This window comes from Rhincodon typus, chromosome 36, assembly GCF_021869965.1.
Source record: "Rhincodon typus isolate 14 chromosome 36, sRhiTyp1.1, whole genome shotgun sequence".
Lineage (NCBI taxonomy): Eukaryota > Metazoa > Chordata > Chondrichthyes > Orectolobiformes > Rhincodontidae > Rhincodon > Rhincodon typus.
Window position 1 is genome coordinate 13164122 of NC_063367.1, and position 16427 is coordinate 13180548.

Below are 16427 nucleotides of genomic sequence, written 5' to 3' on the forward strand. Positions count from 1 at the left end.
ATGGTGTTTTATATATATCTTTAAATATACATATAATCGTGCTTCTTTTGTATGACTGTATTGTGTATGTTTGACAAGAAAATATCATCAGTTTCATTAAATTATGTGTAAGAAAAATAAATATTTTGCACAATTTTGACTGGAAATGTGATCTTTTACTTGATTTAGTTTTTTTTTAATGAACAGGATATGGGCAGCATTTATTGCCCAGAGGGCAGTTAAGAGTCAACTGCATTGCTGTGGGCCTGGAGTCACATGTAGGCCAGACCAGGTGAGGACAACAGTTTCCTTCCTTAAAGGACATTAGTGATCCAGATTTTTTTTTCCCCCCCTGACAATCAGCAATGGATTCATGGCATTTGTTAGACAAATTAATTCCAGATTTCATTTTTTGAATTCAGATTCCTCTATCTGTTGTAGCAGGTTTTGAACCTGGGTCCCCAGACCATTACTTGTGTCTCTAGATTAACAGTCCAGCGATAATACCACTAGGCCAGTGCCTCCCCTGAACTCAGACCAGGAGTAGGCCTTTTGACCCCTTGCCCCTGCTTAATTAGTCAGTAGGATCATGGTCAATCTGATTGTGACCTCAACTCCACATTCCTACCTACTCCCCAATTATTCATGACTCCCTTCTCAATCGAGAATCTGTCCACCTCTATCCTAAAAATATTTAATGATCCTTCCCTCTGCTCTCTGAGGAAGAGAATTGCAAAGATTCTCAACCCTCTGAGATATTTTTAAAATAAATTCCTCATCTCCTTTAAAGGATGAGACTCCTTATTTTTCGTCTGTATGCCCTAATTTTAGCTTTCTGACATAAAGAACTTTCAGCATACACCTCGTCAAGTCCCTTCAAGTTCTTTAGTCTTAACAAGATCACCTCTTAATTTTCTAAACTCCAATGGATTCAGACCCAATACAGTGTAATGCTACAAGTGATTCAAGGTAAGATAAAGTCTGAGGCCTTTATACACACTATGGTCACGTACTATGACACAATGATGCATATATGTTAAAGGCATAATGACATACTGATTTCAAGACATAAAAACAAGTTTTCTATTCTAACTCATTTCCAATCAAAACTCTGCAGCCTCTTATTTTTCTCAATTTTCCCCTTCACCGGATAATCTACTCGTTAAAAATCCAGTGTTGCCACTGCTTAAACACTATCTTATAGATGTACTGATTTTCCTCAAATCTACCCTATGCCACTCCATTTTGCCTGCACTCTGCATTATGTACTCATAGCCAGACTATATAATCAAAGACAATACAGCTCACCAAAGTATTACAAAATCAGATTTGATTTTGTCCTGTTTTCTAAGGAAAGATATATTGGAGTTGGACGGAAGCCAAAGAAGGTTCATGAAGTTGATTCTGGGTATGAAGAGATTTACTTGTGAGGAGAGGTTGAGTAGTTTAAGCTTGAACGTAATGGAGTTTAGAAAAATAAGAGATCTTATTGAAGCAGGTAAGATTTTCACAGGCCTTGGCAGGACAGAAGAGATATTGCTTCCTCTTGTTTGCATGTTCTCCCTGTGTCTGCGTGGGTTTCCTCCCAAAGTCCAAAGATGTGCAGGCTCGGTGAATTGGCCATGCTAAATTGCCTATAGGAATGTGTAGATTAGGTGGGTGAAAGGGGGATGAGTCTGGGTGGGATGCTCTGAGGTTTGGTGTGGATTTGTTGGGCCGAAGAGCCTGTTTCCACACTGTAGGGATTCTATTCTATCCCCTTGCACTATGGTACTTTTTCTGAGACCATTCTGTTAGGACAATAATCTCCCCTTCCTTTTGATTATCCCCTGCCATTTCTCATTGGTCAGCATCTCACATTCAAGGCTGAGATAGATTTTTAATCAATAGGGGAATCATGGATTATACTATAAAAGCAGGAAAGTTAAGTTGAGAACTCAGCCATGATCACATTGAATGGTGGAGCAGATTTGATGGGCTGAATGGCCTATTTCAGCTTTATGTTTTATGGTCTTGAGCTGGCAAAAGTGTTGTGGTGCCAATTTGATTTGATAATTGTCAGAATAGTGATTGAGGAATTAGAATTTAGTTTTGAATGCAGGCTTTAAAAAACCATGTTTTAAAAAAATCAGGTGCTTCCAACATCATCAAGACTTTTTTCTACAAAAAGCAGTCCAAATGTTCTGTCATTGGTTTTCAATTTAGTATTACAAGTAGTGTTGCAAATTCAGCTACTATCTGTAAACCACCAATGCCAGGAAACCTGACATTATTTCAAGAGACCGTACACAAATTTTCATAGAAGAATCATAGAATTCCGACAGAGTAGAAGCAAGCCATTCAGCCCATTTGAGTCCACATCAACCCTCTGAAGAGCATCCATTCCAGACCCACCCCCTCGAGCCTATCCCTGTAGCTTTGCATTTCCCAAGGCTAACCCACCTAGCCTGCACATCCCTGGGCCATCTTGTTGAGCTGGGTGTTGCATTAGCGTGGGATTATGCCAAGAAGTTACCAGTTTCAGGAAACCCATCTTTTCCCATGGCCCAAGCAACCTATGACCTGGTCAGCCTAAAAACCAGCAAGATCCAAAATCTGATGTGGAATCTGTGCCAAGGTTCCATGTTGTGAAACCATTGTAATCATATTCAAAAATGATAGCTATTTAAGATGACCAGTAGCAGTGTGGGATGAGGTAGTTTGCAGCAAGAAGATCAAATGATGACAACTCAATGAAAGGCCACCAAAGAGCCTTCCAAATACAGTACTTTCCAAACCCATGATCACTTCCATCTAGAAGAACAAGGGCAGCAGATACATGGGAACACCATCCCATAAAAATTCCCCTCCAAGCCACTCACCATCCTGACTCGGAAATATATCACCATTCCTTTACTGTCACTGGGTCAGAATCCTGGAATTCTCACCCTCATGACATTATGGGTCTACCAACAGCACACGGCCTGCAGTAGTTCAAGAAGGCAGCTCAACTAGAGATGGGCAATAAATGCTGGCACAGCCAGTGACACCCATGTCCCATAAGAGAATTGAACAAAAAAATGGCAACTCTAGTCAAAGCCATATAAGAGTGCTGTGCACTGGGAAGTATTGAAAAAGGTTGCAATCCTGATATGAGAATATCATTATAGCCCATTAAGCCATGGAGACAGGGCCCTTGGCCAGAAAAAGAGAAATAAAACCTTCAGGACTAATTGTTTTTATTTAAGTTGGACCCTTGCAAGGCAAGATAGCACCGCTTCTTGGCCTCTGTCCAATATCTTCTTTTAAAGGAAAGAGAAAAGACAAAAAGCACTAAATTCTAATCCTACTTATATCTCTAGCTTTCACATCAGCAGTAAGTGGAGCTTGAGGTACATTGAGCCACAGGTGTATTCAGTGAAGAGGAATATAATAGTAACTTGCATTGATCAAGCACCTTTATCATAGTAAAATGTCCCAAGCACTTTAAAAGAGTGTTATCATACAGAATTTGACACCAAATCACATTTGGAGTGATAGCTGTTGTATAAGGGTTGATGGGGAGGGATACATTAATCATAGACCAATATGATAAAATCACATGGATTTGGGGTGGGGAAATTAGATTTGGATATTGAAGATTAACATTGAACATCCAAGTTTCCCTTACAGCTGTAGTAACTAAGATCCAGGTATCCCGATGTCCAGAAAGTCTTTGGGGAAACTCAGCCTGGAGTTGTGCAATGGAACTATGAAAAGTCCATGGTGCAGCTGACTCTGTGGGAATTGCCTGGGAAATTGAATCTTCTGGTGAGCAGTCTTAAAGAAAGCCCCCTAAATTCTTAGAATTTGAGTCAGAGAATGTTTTGACTTACTTAGGCTTAATAGCTACCTAACAAAAATTAATAGGATTAAAACCTTTTTGTATCTTCTGGATAACAATTGGACTGATCTCCTAATCTGCAATAACCAACAGACCCCAACCCGATCTTGCCAGTTGTGATAACTACAGACCTCCCAAACCTGCCAGTTCTAACATCAAATACCCCCAATTGAAATGTGTCGACCCTACTTTGATCTGAACCACATCCCCTAACCCTGCTGAATGCACCAACATTCATTGACCCAACTGTGATGGAACACAAACCTTGGAGACAACATGCAAAACTTCCCATCCATCCACTTAGCTGGGACCCAAGACATCTTACCTATTCCCTAGAGAGGAGGCAATGGACAAGTGGTATTATCATTGGACTGTTAATCCAGAGACCCAGGTAATGTTCTGGGAACATAGGTTCGAATTCTGCCATGGCAGATGGTGGAATTTGAATTCAATAAAAGTCTGGAATTAAGAATCTGATGATTACCATGAATCCATTGCCGATTGTCAGAAAATCCCATCTGGTCCACTAATACCATTTAGGGAAGGAAACTGCCATCCTTACTTAGTCTGGCCTATATGTGGCTCCAGACTCACAGCAATGTGGTTGACTCTTAACTGCCCTCTGGGCAATAAGGGATGGGCAATAAATGCTGCCTGGACAGCGATGCTCTCATTCTGTGAATGAACAAAAAAAAAAATCTGGCACTATAGCTACCTAGCCTTCTCAACAGCTATAACTATCCACCTACCCCTCATTACCTTGCACACTTAAATTTCCTTAATCACAGTTGAAGTATCTTTGGGACCATTAAGTGGATATCTTCTTGCTTTCCTGCAACTGGTGCCTTCAGGACTGGCCAGACTTAGGATCTTGGCTGGAAACATCACCAATGGGTAAGTGGGAAATTTTAAAGAAGATTATTGTGGTTAAATCTGTTGCAAACATAATCAGAATACTGACCTAATGATGCGCAATAAACTACAATTTGAAGTAAGAACCTCTTCTTGTTAGACTCAGTGATTTTCCACTACACTTGAGCAAACATGGTCTGTCAGTGGGAAGTAAATTAAGAATGACAGGTGCCCTTTACAGGGTAGGAAAGCTAGAAGTAAGCAAAATATTTACAGTTTAGATTGGGCATTGATGCCGTAGTGTGTAGGCACTATGAGGCTACAGTATGGGAAATCAAGGATGATTCAGGCAATTTAAAATAATGTTGTAGGCTCACCAAGCCAGAGTTCAAGTGATTAAGGGGCAATTTCACAACCTCTGCAGAGCAGGTCTAACAGCAGAAGGAAGTTAGGGAACTATGGAGGCCACAGAAAAGGCACAAGATCCAGTACTTAACACGGCAGTAAAAGTGGGAAGAATTTATGAAATAGCAGAAAAGTGTGACTTGATTTGATTTGATTTGATTTAGTATTGTCACATGTGCCTAAGTACAGCGAAAAGTTTTGTTTTGCATGCAGTAAAGGCAGATCATAATGTACAAGGACATACAGATCATAGGGTGAGTGAACAGAGCGAGGAATACAAAGTTACAGCTACACAGAAGGTGATCAAAAAACAGATCAACATTAGATTTGAAATTTGAGGGATTCATTCAGATGTCTAATAACAGTGGGGAAGAAGCTGTTCTTGAACATTTTGTATGTGTGTTTAAGCTTTTGTATCTTCTGCCTGACAGAAGAGGTTGGAAGAGATTATAATCAGGGTGGGAGGGGATTTTGATGAAGTTGGCTGCCTTTCCATGGCAACGAGAAGCATAGATGGAGCCAATGGAAGTGAGGTTAGCTTGTGTGATGGTTTGGGCTTTGTTCACCACTCTCTGTAGTTTCTTATCTCATTTGGAAAATAATGTGAAATTATTAGTTTGCTGCAGTGTGAATCATCGAGAAAAACCCATTACAGTAACAGTATACATCTTATAGAGAACATGGAGTTGGATATTCCAAAAGGTGGACTCATAATCTTTGGTGAATTAGAAATGTTACACTTAGTTTCAAGCTAAAAGAAAAATAACATAATTGGGCAAAGACAGGAGGCAGGTTAGAAGATTGAACAGAATATTTTAACAAAAGCAAATAATACATAAAAAATGAATAAGTATGGGATAAAGTTTGCTGGAAATGTAATGTAATTAGACCATACTCCAGGTGGTGATGGTGTTTGACGACACTGACCAAGGGAGCTAAGAAAACAAAACAAGAGGGCTAAACAGTCCTCCAAGAACTCCACCAGTAGGTAGTGACAGTGAGGGAGGGCAGCTGGAGCAGTTCAAAGGACTCTCATTGGAAAGAAAGTGTGACTTTGGCAGGGAGTGGACCAGTAGAAGGGGTAGGCGAACACAAAGGAATTGCTCATCACAATATAACACAATCATTTCATGTACTTGGTGTAAGTAGTTCCTTTTTTATCCTTAATTTCCTTTCCTGTTCGTGATCTGATACCAGTTGCATGAAGAATTCTTGCTCTATGATCATTGGACCGCCCATGTTTTAAATCTCATGTTACAATAAAAGCAGATAGTAAGAATTTTGGTAAATATTTAAAGAAGAAGTGAGTGTCGGTCCTATAGAATGTGAGTTTGGTGAATTAATATTGGAAAATAAGGGTGAATTGAATAGATATTTTGCAACAGTCTTCACTATAGGGAATAGAACTAACACTGCAGACACAGTGATGAATCAGGAAATAGGATAGAGCAAGGAACTCTGGAAAATCACAATCATTAGAGTAAGTGGTATTGAGTAAATTGTTGGACGTAGCACCTATGATGATGCTGCCACTTTAAAATGTTATTTTGTCCTGGTTTTCTTTTGAAGAGAGGTTGTAAGGCAGAGGTAACAAACTGGTTGCTGAAGATGACTTAAGGAAACAGCTTGTGAGGCCTTAGGGTGTTATTTTTACAAAAAGTTGAAACAATAGAAGCAGCCTGGGTGTGGCTAGCTCTCACAGACCAGGCTTTCTAGTTGTTTTTTGTTTTAGCTCCAGCAGCAAAAGCAGTTTGAGGTTTCAAAAGAGTTGGAAGCTTCGTGAATGTCTCTTGGCTGCTACATTCTTCGAATTTTTCTTCCTCCAGGATTGGAGAACTGCATATGAGATTCTGTATCTGAATTTGCCTTTTTGCCAAGGGGTGTATTTACGGGATGTAACTATATTGGAACAGTTAATTAGTAATAGGTACTGTATCTATTATTTGGTTAAGTTTTCCAATAGTTAAGTTATTCCAAATGCTGCTTTCTTTTGTTTGTATTTTAACTGTAGTGTTTAAATAGTCTTTTGCTTAACATTGCGTAGTTTGACCAGTCGCATTGCACCTGGAACACGCCACGTCACATCTAACTTTAAAGTAAGAAAAAGTTAGGGTCTGGGCTACATTCTTAAAATATTTTGAAGGGGCCTGGTCTGGTCTATAACAGTGCAGACAAATGCTCAGGTCCTGATGGATTTCATCCTAGGGTTATAAAAGAGAGGCTTAGTAGGATAGTTGATGCATTGCTTTTAATTGTCCAAAGCTCCCTGGATTCAGGTATGGTCCCATTAAATTGGAAGATAGTAAATATAACTCCTTTATTCAAAAAAGGGAGACAGGAAATGGGAAAGTACAAGCCAGTTAGCTCACACCTGCCATTGGTAAAATGTTAGATGCTGATATTAACAAAGTTGTAGCAGGGCACATGGATAAGTTGAAACTAACCAGACATGGTTTGTGAAAGGAAATCATGTTTGGCTAATCAGTTAACGCACACTGTGGATATTTAGGTTCCCAGAAGCATTTGATTAGGTGCCACATTAAAAATTAAACTCCATTTGGAGTACTGTGAGCAGATTTGGACACCACACCATAGGATGGATACATTAGCCTGAGAGGGAGTGCAATGTTAGTTTATAAGAATGATACCTGGACTTCACAAATTAAGTTATGAGGAGAAATTATACAAATTAGGCCTGTTTTCTCTAGAATTTGGAAGATTAGGGGTGATTTGATGTAAATCTTCAAGATATTAACATGAAATGACAGGGTAGATAAAGATAGACAATTTCCACTGGTTGAGGATTAATGTACTGGGAGCATAGCCTAAACATTAGGGGCAGACCATGGATGAGAGGTGTTAGGAAGCAACATGAAGGGTGTAGATGTTTGGAATTTCTTCCACAAATGGCAGTAGATGCTAGATCAGTTATTCATTTTAAATATGAGAAAGATAATTTTCTGTTGAATGTTTTGTTTGGTATAAAGGGTTAGACTGCAGACCTCACTGAATGGCAGAACAGGCTGGAGGTGCTGAATGGTCTATTCCTGTTCCTGTCTAATGGCAAGTAATAAAACTTCATACTAAAGGAGGAAGCATATTAAGACAGATAGAAAATTTGTTGGCTAAAAGGAAATGAAGATAGGCATAATGGGTCTTTTTCAGATTGGCAAAATGTAATGAATGGTGTTGCACAGGGATTGGTGCTTAGTGACTAAGTAGCTCATACTATGACCATGAATGATTGATGTGGTTACATTAGGGGATAATCAAAGGGCCAGAATTGGAGGAGGCACGGCAATCTGGGAGAGTTCTTACACTTGGATGGTTTGCTTCTATAGTGTTCCAGTACAGCATTGCTCCATCACAGCACCAGGGACACGGGTTCGATTTCACCCTCAGGTGACCGTCTGTGTGGGTTTCCTCTGGGTGCTGTGGTTTCCCCTCTCAGTCCAAAGATGTGCACATTAAGGTGGATTGGACCTGATAAGTTGCAGACAGTGTCCAGGGATGTGCGGGCAAAGTGGATTAGCCACGGGAAATGCAGGATTACAGGGATAGATCGGGTTGGGGGAGTGGATCTGGGTGGGATGCTCTTCAGAGGGTCTGTGTGGATTTGATGGGCCAAATTGCTGCTTCCACACTGGAGGGATTTTATGAATACACAGTAACAGTAATGTGCAGTCAATACCTTAATCTTCAGGAACATTCTGAGGAAGGATCACTTGACCCGAAATGTTGACTCTGATTCCTCTCCACGGATGCTGCCAGACCTGCTGAGCTTTTCCAGCAATTTCTGTTTTTGTTTCTGATTTACAACATCCACAGTTCTTTCGGATTTTCTTAATCTTCAGGATGGCCAATTAGCATGCGCTGGCAAACAGAGACCTTTTGTAACATCTTTGAATAATGAAACACGACACAGATGTGAAGCTTTCCACTGGACTGCACTTTATTTCAGTCGAAGCAGAATAGCATTAACTACAGAACTACTGCATTTTTACACTACATTAAATTGTCAGAATTACAGGGCATGTTCTGCTTGTGTATACAACCTCTAATTTAAATTACATCTCTGGCAAGAAAGAAAATAGGGAGGGAGAGTAGGGGTAGAGAAAATCTCCCCCCCCACCAAAAATAAATACCAGCAGTTGTGACAATTAAATTATTAAAATTCAAGAAGCAACAATGATAACAAATTACACCCAGAATACTTTAAACCTGGTCATAAATAGCAAATAATAAATTATTTAAATATTGGATCTTAAATAGACAGACCATACAAATATCCGCGGTGGCCTGGATTTTTTTTTCATTTCATTTAATATTATTCCTCATGGTAAAACACTGAAAATCTTAAATTTTTCTTCTTCTGTGAATTATAAAGAAAACCATTGATAAAGAAAGAAAAAAATATGCTTTCGTATATATACAAGTGCAGCAAGATCTCAGTAGCTAGTTTGCAGTACCTGTAATTAGAGGAATTCATTAATTAAAAGCTCTTATCAGTTATGCAGTTTCTTTTCCGCTGGCTTAATGCGAGTGTGATCACCTTTTATCCTGGCTGACTTTCATGAATGTAAAGTCTGTGCTGAGCAGAAGCAAAGGCATTTACAATAATCTGTGGTAATGTAAGATATGTTATTCCTCTTTATTAATTGCTGACTGCTTTTTACATGTTACTGCTGTTTACTGTCTCTCTTCATAATAGAAAAATGACTAAAATAAGGTCCTACAATGTAAACCATTTGTTTCTCAGGCAATGTATCAATTTATTACCATTAAAAGTCAGGGAAGCTTCAATTGGTGACATGACCAAACCAGTCTTGCATTTTGTTGTGTTATCATTGATGGCATTGTGTTATAGTTCACTCCAAGTCCAGATCATATGGCAATATGCACATTGTAGTGCTAGAGCTCTGGTTGGTGATGGTAAAACTCCATGGTTACCTCCATCACATGGATGACCAGGGATCTACCCCTCTCTTACCGCCTGCCAATGATATGTTGGAAGGATCTGGCTGTGTTATGAATACACCCTCCTTGAACATTGACAACTGGAGTAGGCCTTGAATCCAGAGCTTCTGGCTCAGAAGAAAGGACACTACTGACTGTTCCACAAGAACTCCTATATTACAATGAAGAGGCATGTAATCTGGTTAGTGCATTTTGACATATTGTATCATCTAGCAGATCTGTTACTAGCAAGCCATTGAACCCAAATTCAATTCCCACCATGGCAGTTTGAGAATCTGTGGATTGGTGAGACAGTAGGTCGGATTTTCTGACCACCATGAGCGTGGAACAGACTTAATGGACGAGTTGCTCCTTCCCTATCGACCACATGTGTGAGTTGATAATAATGTAAGAAAGTAGTAAAGGCTCTTCAGCAAGGCTTGGGTTACCCTGTGCCACATCGCAACCTGACGGCAAATAACATGCAAAAGTATTTCACTCCTAAGATAACTGCTGCCTTGAATCAATTAAAAAGTAATGGTGTTCATCCACTGCATAGATAGATGGGATTTGTTGGCTCCTCAAGCCTCATATTTTAATATTTCCAACATCCACAGTTCTTTCGGTTTTTATTTCCTACTTTATTGAATAACTCAGGAGTATCAGAAACCAAAACAGAGATTGCTGGGAAAATTCAGCACATCTGTGGAGAAAAAACAGAGTCAACATTTTCAGGAAGCGTGACCCTCCTGCTTTCACAGACATTACCAGGCCTGCTGAGTTTCTCCAGCAATTTCTGTTTTGGTTTTGAAATTTCCAGTATCTGCGATCTTTTGTTTTGTTTCTGAGAGAGACTGTTCGTTTGTTTGTTTTGTGTAACTTCACCCTTTTGTCCTCTCTTAGAGAATGGTGTGGGGTATTGGAAAGATTTGAAGGCTGAATAAAAATCTGCCTGACTACATTTTAACCACATCTTTCATGTCCATTAACGATCGAGTCTTGCAGAAGGACTTGAAGAGAAGTACTTTCGGCTGAGAGTTTGGGGATGGGATAGGGGTTGCTGCGTAATGATCTACAAGATGCCCTCACCCCATTAGAGGGGTGCATTATCAGTGGTCTTGTCCTTGAAAATATGGGTGGCACAGTGGCTCAGTGGTTAGCACTACTGCCTCACAGTGCCAGGGACCTGGGTTCAATTCCACCCTCGGGTGACTCTGTGTGGAATTTGCACATTCTCCCTGTGTCTGTGTGGGTTTCCTCTGGGTGCTCCAGTTTCCTCCCACAGTGCAAAGATGTGCAGGGTAGGTGGATTGATCATTCCAGATTGCTCATAGTGTTCAGGAATGTGTAGGTTAGGTGGGTTAGCCATGGGAAATGCAGGGTTACAGGGATAGAGTAGGGGAATGGATCTGGGTGAGATGCTCTTCAGAGGGTCAGTGTGAACTTGTTGGGCCGAATGGCCTGTTTCCACTCTGTGGGGATTCTATGGAATAATATGAATAATATTCTTTATGCTCTCTTTACAAACATGAGAAGTGTATCTTTTTCCTCAAACAAAAATTGTCACAAGCCTCCTGTTTCTTGACCTTTCTCAAGCCAGGTAAGAAGTATCATACCTTTTCACTAGATCCCCATTGTGACCCTGTGACAGTGGGAAGTATGGGTAAAACTTTCATCCCTTCTAGGTGTGATTTTGGCAGTTCAGTGTTCTTAGCATCACTGTTGACCTTTTCTACAGAGGCTCAACATAACTTCCTCCAAAACCCACTCACCTCAGAGGAACAGCTAAACATCACAACCAGTACTGTTTCTCCAGTGACTCTCCAGGGGTATCTAATGAAAGGGGAGTCCCAATGTAAATTCTCCTTGCTTACTTTAATGTAACATCAAAGCCCAGCACAATTAAAGGGGCTTTGCTCTGGGAGCATCCTATTGGTACTTACCAACACCGGTAATATGTCATGAACAGCAGAGGTGGCCAATGATAGATATGTCCAGTTGAATTTGAATTGAACTTCTCATTAACAGGTGAACGTTAACCTTAGGGACTTTTCTAAGTTAGCATACAACGTGTGCTCATGGCTATGAACATTTCCAGTGCTTTTGAACAAGCTGGGAAGAATTACAACCCTTTCTTTCACTTGGCACAAGAAAAAAATTACGAAATGGCACAGAAAGTAAACGCCTTGAGGCACAAGGTAATAATACAATTAGACAATTTGCTGTTTGTATACACGCTTATTTAACTTTGAAATCCATAAATTTCTCTAACAATGGCACTTTTAACTTGCCAGAGCGTAGTTCTTTTTCATACATTGGAAGAAAACTAAAGCAAGATAAGCTTTTAAAAATCATGTTCGATCTTTGATAGCATTGATCACTGCTTTGCACTGCGTAAGTGCTAGTGAAATTTCTCATATGTTCTGTTAGATATTCGTCGATCTGTTGTGTTAAGCATAGTTGTCAGGCAAAGGTGGGTTAGATCGGAGGAATTAAACTAATGCTTCAGATGTAGGCTTCTGACAATTGAGGAACCAGAAGAGTTGGTTGGAAGATACAAATTTGTTTGGAAAACAGGCTGAGGTTGCTCTGTCTCAAACGATGATGCTTGACCTGCTGTGATCTCCAGCATTTGTTGTTTTCTGAGGAGATAGAAAATTCAGGTGTTGCAGCTTTAAGATGTAACTGCGATGTGATGTAGCCAATTCTTATTTTGAAAGTGGTCAGAATCATCTATAAAGGTAAAAGTTGACTAGAAAATCTAACACAATTTGACATTAAGAAATGTGTGTAGATGTAAGACTTTAATAAGCTTTATGTAGGTATGCAACGATACGAAATTGATGTGAAATGTCCTGAGAAATGAAACTAAGTAAAAAGCGTCAGTTTTGATTTGAAAATCTACTGACCTAAAGTTTTTAACACAAATTTAAAATGAAATTAGCATTATCTGACTTTTAGATAATGTTCTCTTTAATTATGTCAAATTTTAACTTGCTTAATCAAATTGGCTGGGATTCTCAATGGACCTGAACCAGCTTTGGGTTGGCAACTTTTGTAGAATCTAGCTTGGGACAGTGTGAGGACTTGTCAGTCTGAGCTACATGGAGACTCCAAGCTCTTGTAGTATTTAAGAAGTCCCGAGGGGGGGATTCCATTTACTTTTGTTTTCACAGGGAGATATCCTAAAAAAGGGAATGCTGCATTCAGGAATTCCCATCAATAGTCAGCACGACTCCACAATATACGTGATGCCAATGAGTGGTTATATCTAGAAACGTAAGAGTCCTCGAGAAAACATGAACCATATTAAAAGAAGAATTGGGGATGATTATCATTACTTACTTCATCACAAACATAAGACGATACTAATAATTTGGAATACCACTGCATAACAATAGTAATTAAGTATTAATATAATTCCTATGAAATGGCTTTTGCTATTATTTGAAAAGTACGTGACACTTCATTTTGATGAAATTGAAGCCTTCATTTAGTCATGAACAGGGGATTTGATATAAACAGATTCATTAGTGAAAATGATCAGTGCAATTTCAACAGATGTGACCCCAATTTCCTGTTCCTCATGCCTGACTCATTCATGACTCTTTTTCATTGATTTTCCCAGTGTTGTCATTTCAAAACGTTAAATGATTTAACTTTAACCTGGTTTCAGTCAATGCTATATTGAATCTAAATTCTCTGCACAGAACTGTTATAGGAAGCATATTATGAAGCTAGAGACAGTTCAAAAGACATTTACCAGGATGTTGCCAGATATGGAAATTTGAGTTATAAAGCAAGGCTGGGATTTTTTTTTCACTGAAGCATAGGAAGTTGAGAGATGACCTTATAGAGGTGTGTGGGGTTGATGGGGTTAGTGGCACATATCTTTTCCCTAGGGTGGGGGATTTCAAGACCAGGAGGCATATTTTTAAGGTGAGAGAAGAGAGATTTCAAAAAAAGACATGAAGTGCAATTTTTTTTTAACATGGAGGATGTTTCGTGTGAGGAATGAACTTCCTCAGGAAATGGCGGATGTGGGCACAGTTACAACACTTAAACTTCACTTAGACAAGTACGTGAATAGGAAAGGTTTGGAGGGATTTGGGCCAGGAGCAGGCAAGGTGGGACTGGCTTAGTTTGGGATTATGTTCAGCATGGACTGGTTGGACTGAAGGGTCTGTTTCGTGCTGTATGGCTCTGTGACAACTGAATGCTAATTTCTCTCATTTTTGATAGGGAGGAGACACTCCTTCATTTCTGTGTGAATAAAGGTGACAAAGCTTAACAGTAACAAATGGAAGACTTCCAAAGTCCTCGCACCTAGAATTATCACAAGAACAATCTGGCTAGGGGAAATTCATCATCCTCCACTTCTGCAACACTAATGAAATTTCAACACCAGATATGCTTTTAAAAAAAAAATTGGCAGATAGTTTACAAAATGGGGAATGTATGAGGTCCATTTTAGCAGGAAAAATAGTAAAACTGCATATGACTTAAATGGAGAGAGACTTTAGAATGCTGCAGTACTGTGGGATCTGGGTGTCCTAGTGCATGAACCACAAGCTTCAGCATATAGGCACAGCAAGTAATTAGGAAGATAATGGATTGTTGGCCATTGTTGAAAGTGGAATCCTAGATATGTATATACATATGTCTCAGGGCATTGATGAGACCACACCTACAGATTTACTGCCTCGAGGTTTGGTGCATTTTTCTACTCACTGGCCAATTTTATTGGGAGTGACTGCCTATCTTTTTAAAAGGGATGAGCATCCATCTGGTGATGCTGGACCCATTAATAATGAGAAGAGCAGTGCTGGCCATGTTCAAAAGACAACTGTGTGTGGATACAATCACAGACAATAGGAAGTCGCTTGGTCCATTTCCCTGAAATGTTCCCAAACAGATACGACAATAAGAATCAGAATATCAATTTATTATAAACTGATAATCTGAATCATCAAGGCCTTTTCCCCAGGGAAGGGGAATCCAAAACTGGAGAGCATACATTTAAGGTGAGAGGGGACCTGAGGGACAACTTTTCACACAGAGGGTGGTGCGTGTATGGAATGAGCTGCCAGAGGAAGTGGTGGAGGCTGGTACAATTACAACATTGAAATGGCATTTGGACAGGTACGTGAATAGAAAAGGTTTGGAGGGATATGGGCCAAAGGCAGGAAAATGGGACTGGTTCAGTTTAGGAAACCTGATCAGCATGGATGAGTTGAGCTGAAGGATCTGTTTCCTTGCTGAATGATGTTGGATCTGGTAAGGGTGTTGGGTATGAATTTGATACCCTCAGCAGATATGCTGCAGGATGCCATGTTTCTCTGTGCACTTGGCCAGCAATGTTCGCATTCCATGAATGAATAAAGAAAACAAAATGGAAAGGTAAGCACTGAAACTGACCTGCACGTGTACATGCTTGCCTCGAAGTGTCTGCAGCTAAGTGTGTAGTGAATTGTGAAACAATTCTACAAATTGCTGTTGTCTGATGTGCCCCAAAAAAGAGATCTTATTTTGAAACATTTATGTACATGATGAAAGGCCACTCCGTTTCCTTACGTACTGCAGTGGTTCAAGTAGGTGGTTTGCCACAACTCTTCTGAAGGGAATCAGAGACGAGCAATAAATGTTGGTCAGGTTAGCAACGTCACATCCCATGAAATGAATAAGAATAGAATTTCTCAGCTAAAGACCAAACAAAGGAACTGCAATTATCTGAGTTGCTTTCTTTTTATAGGGCCTCAATTTTATCCTTCCTCATTGAATAAAGATAATAGAAATGGTATAACTGTCGAGGTCGGCTAATTCAACTGTTTGTCTTGAGGTTTCTTTTAATATTTAAAGATATATCTGTCCTATTTAAGATGTAATACGCAATATGATCACGAGTTTGGTAAATGGAGTGGCAGGGCCATGGATATGGGTCAGGAAGAAGGGCACAGACATCTGTGGGCCATCATGAGGTGCACATGTTGGGAGATACTTACCGAAGGCTGTAGAGTAGACTGAATTGTACTGTCAAGCCATGTTTGGAGAACAGTACCAAAATGCCAGGAGTCATTGGCAATGCATGCAAAGCACAGAAATATTTTATTTATCCTTACCGGTTAGGCATTATCTTAAAGACAGGCAAAAGCAATGAGCTCAACAGGGAAAATTGCTTACTTAATTATGCAAGCTGAAACTTCAGCTCCCTCAAACTGATCAGTGAAGCCAGCAGTTCCACTTTCGTTACTCTTCTGTTATGTGCTAAGGGCACCTTACCAATGAATGGTGCAGTAAAAGATGGGTTCACTCGTACACTTTTTAGTGCGTGCGAACATCACCTCAAGTTTGGTCCTAGCAACAGCGGTAACAA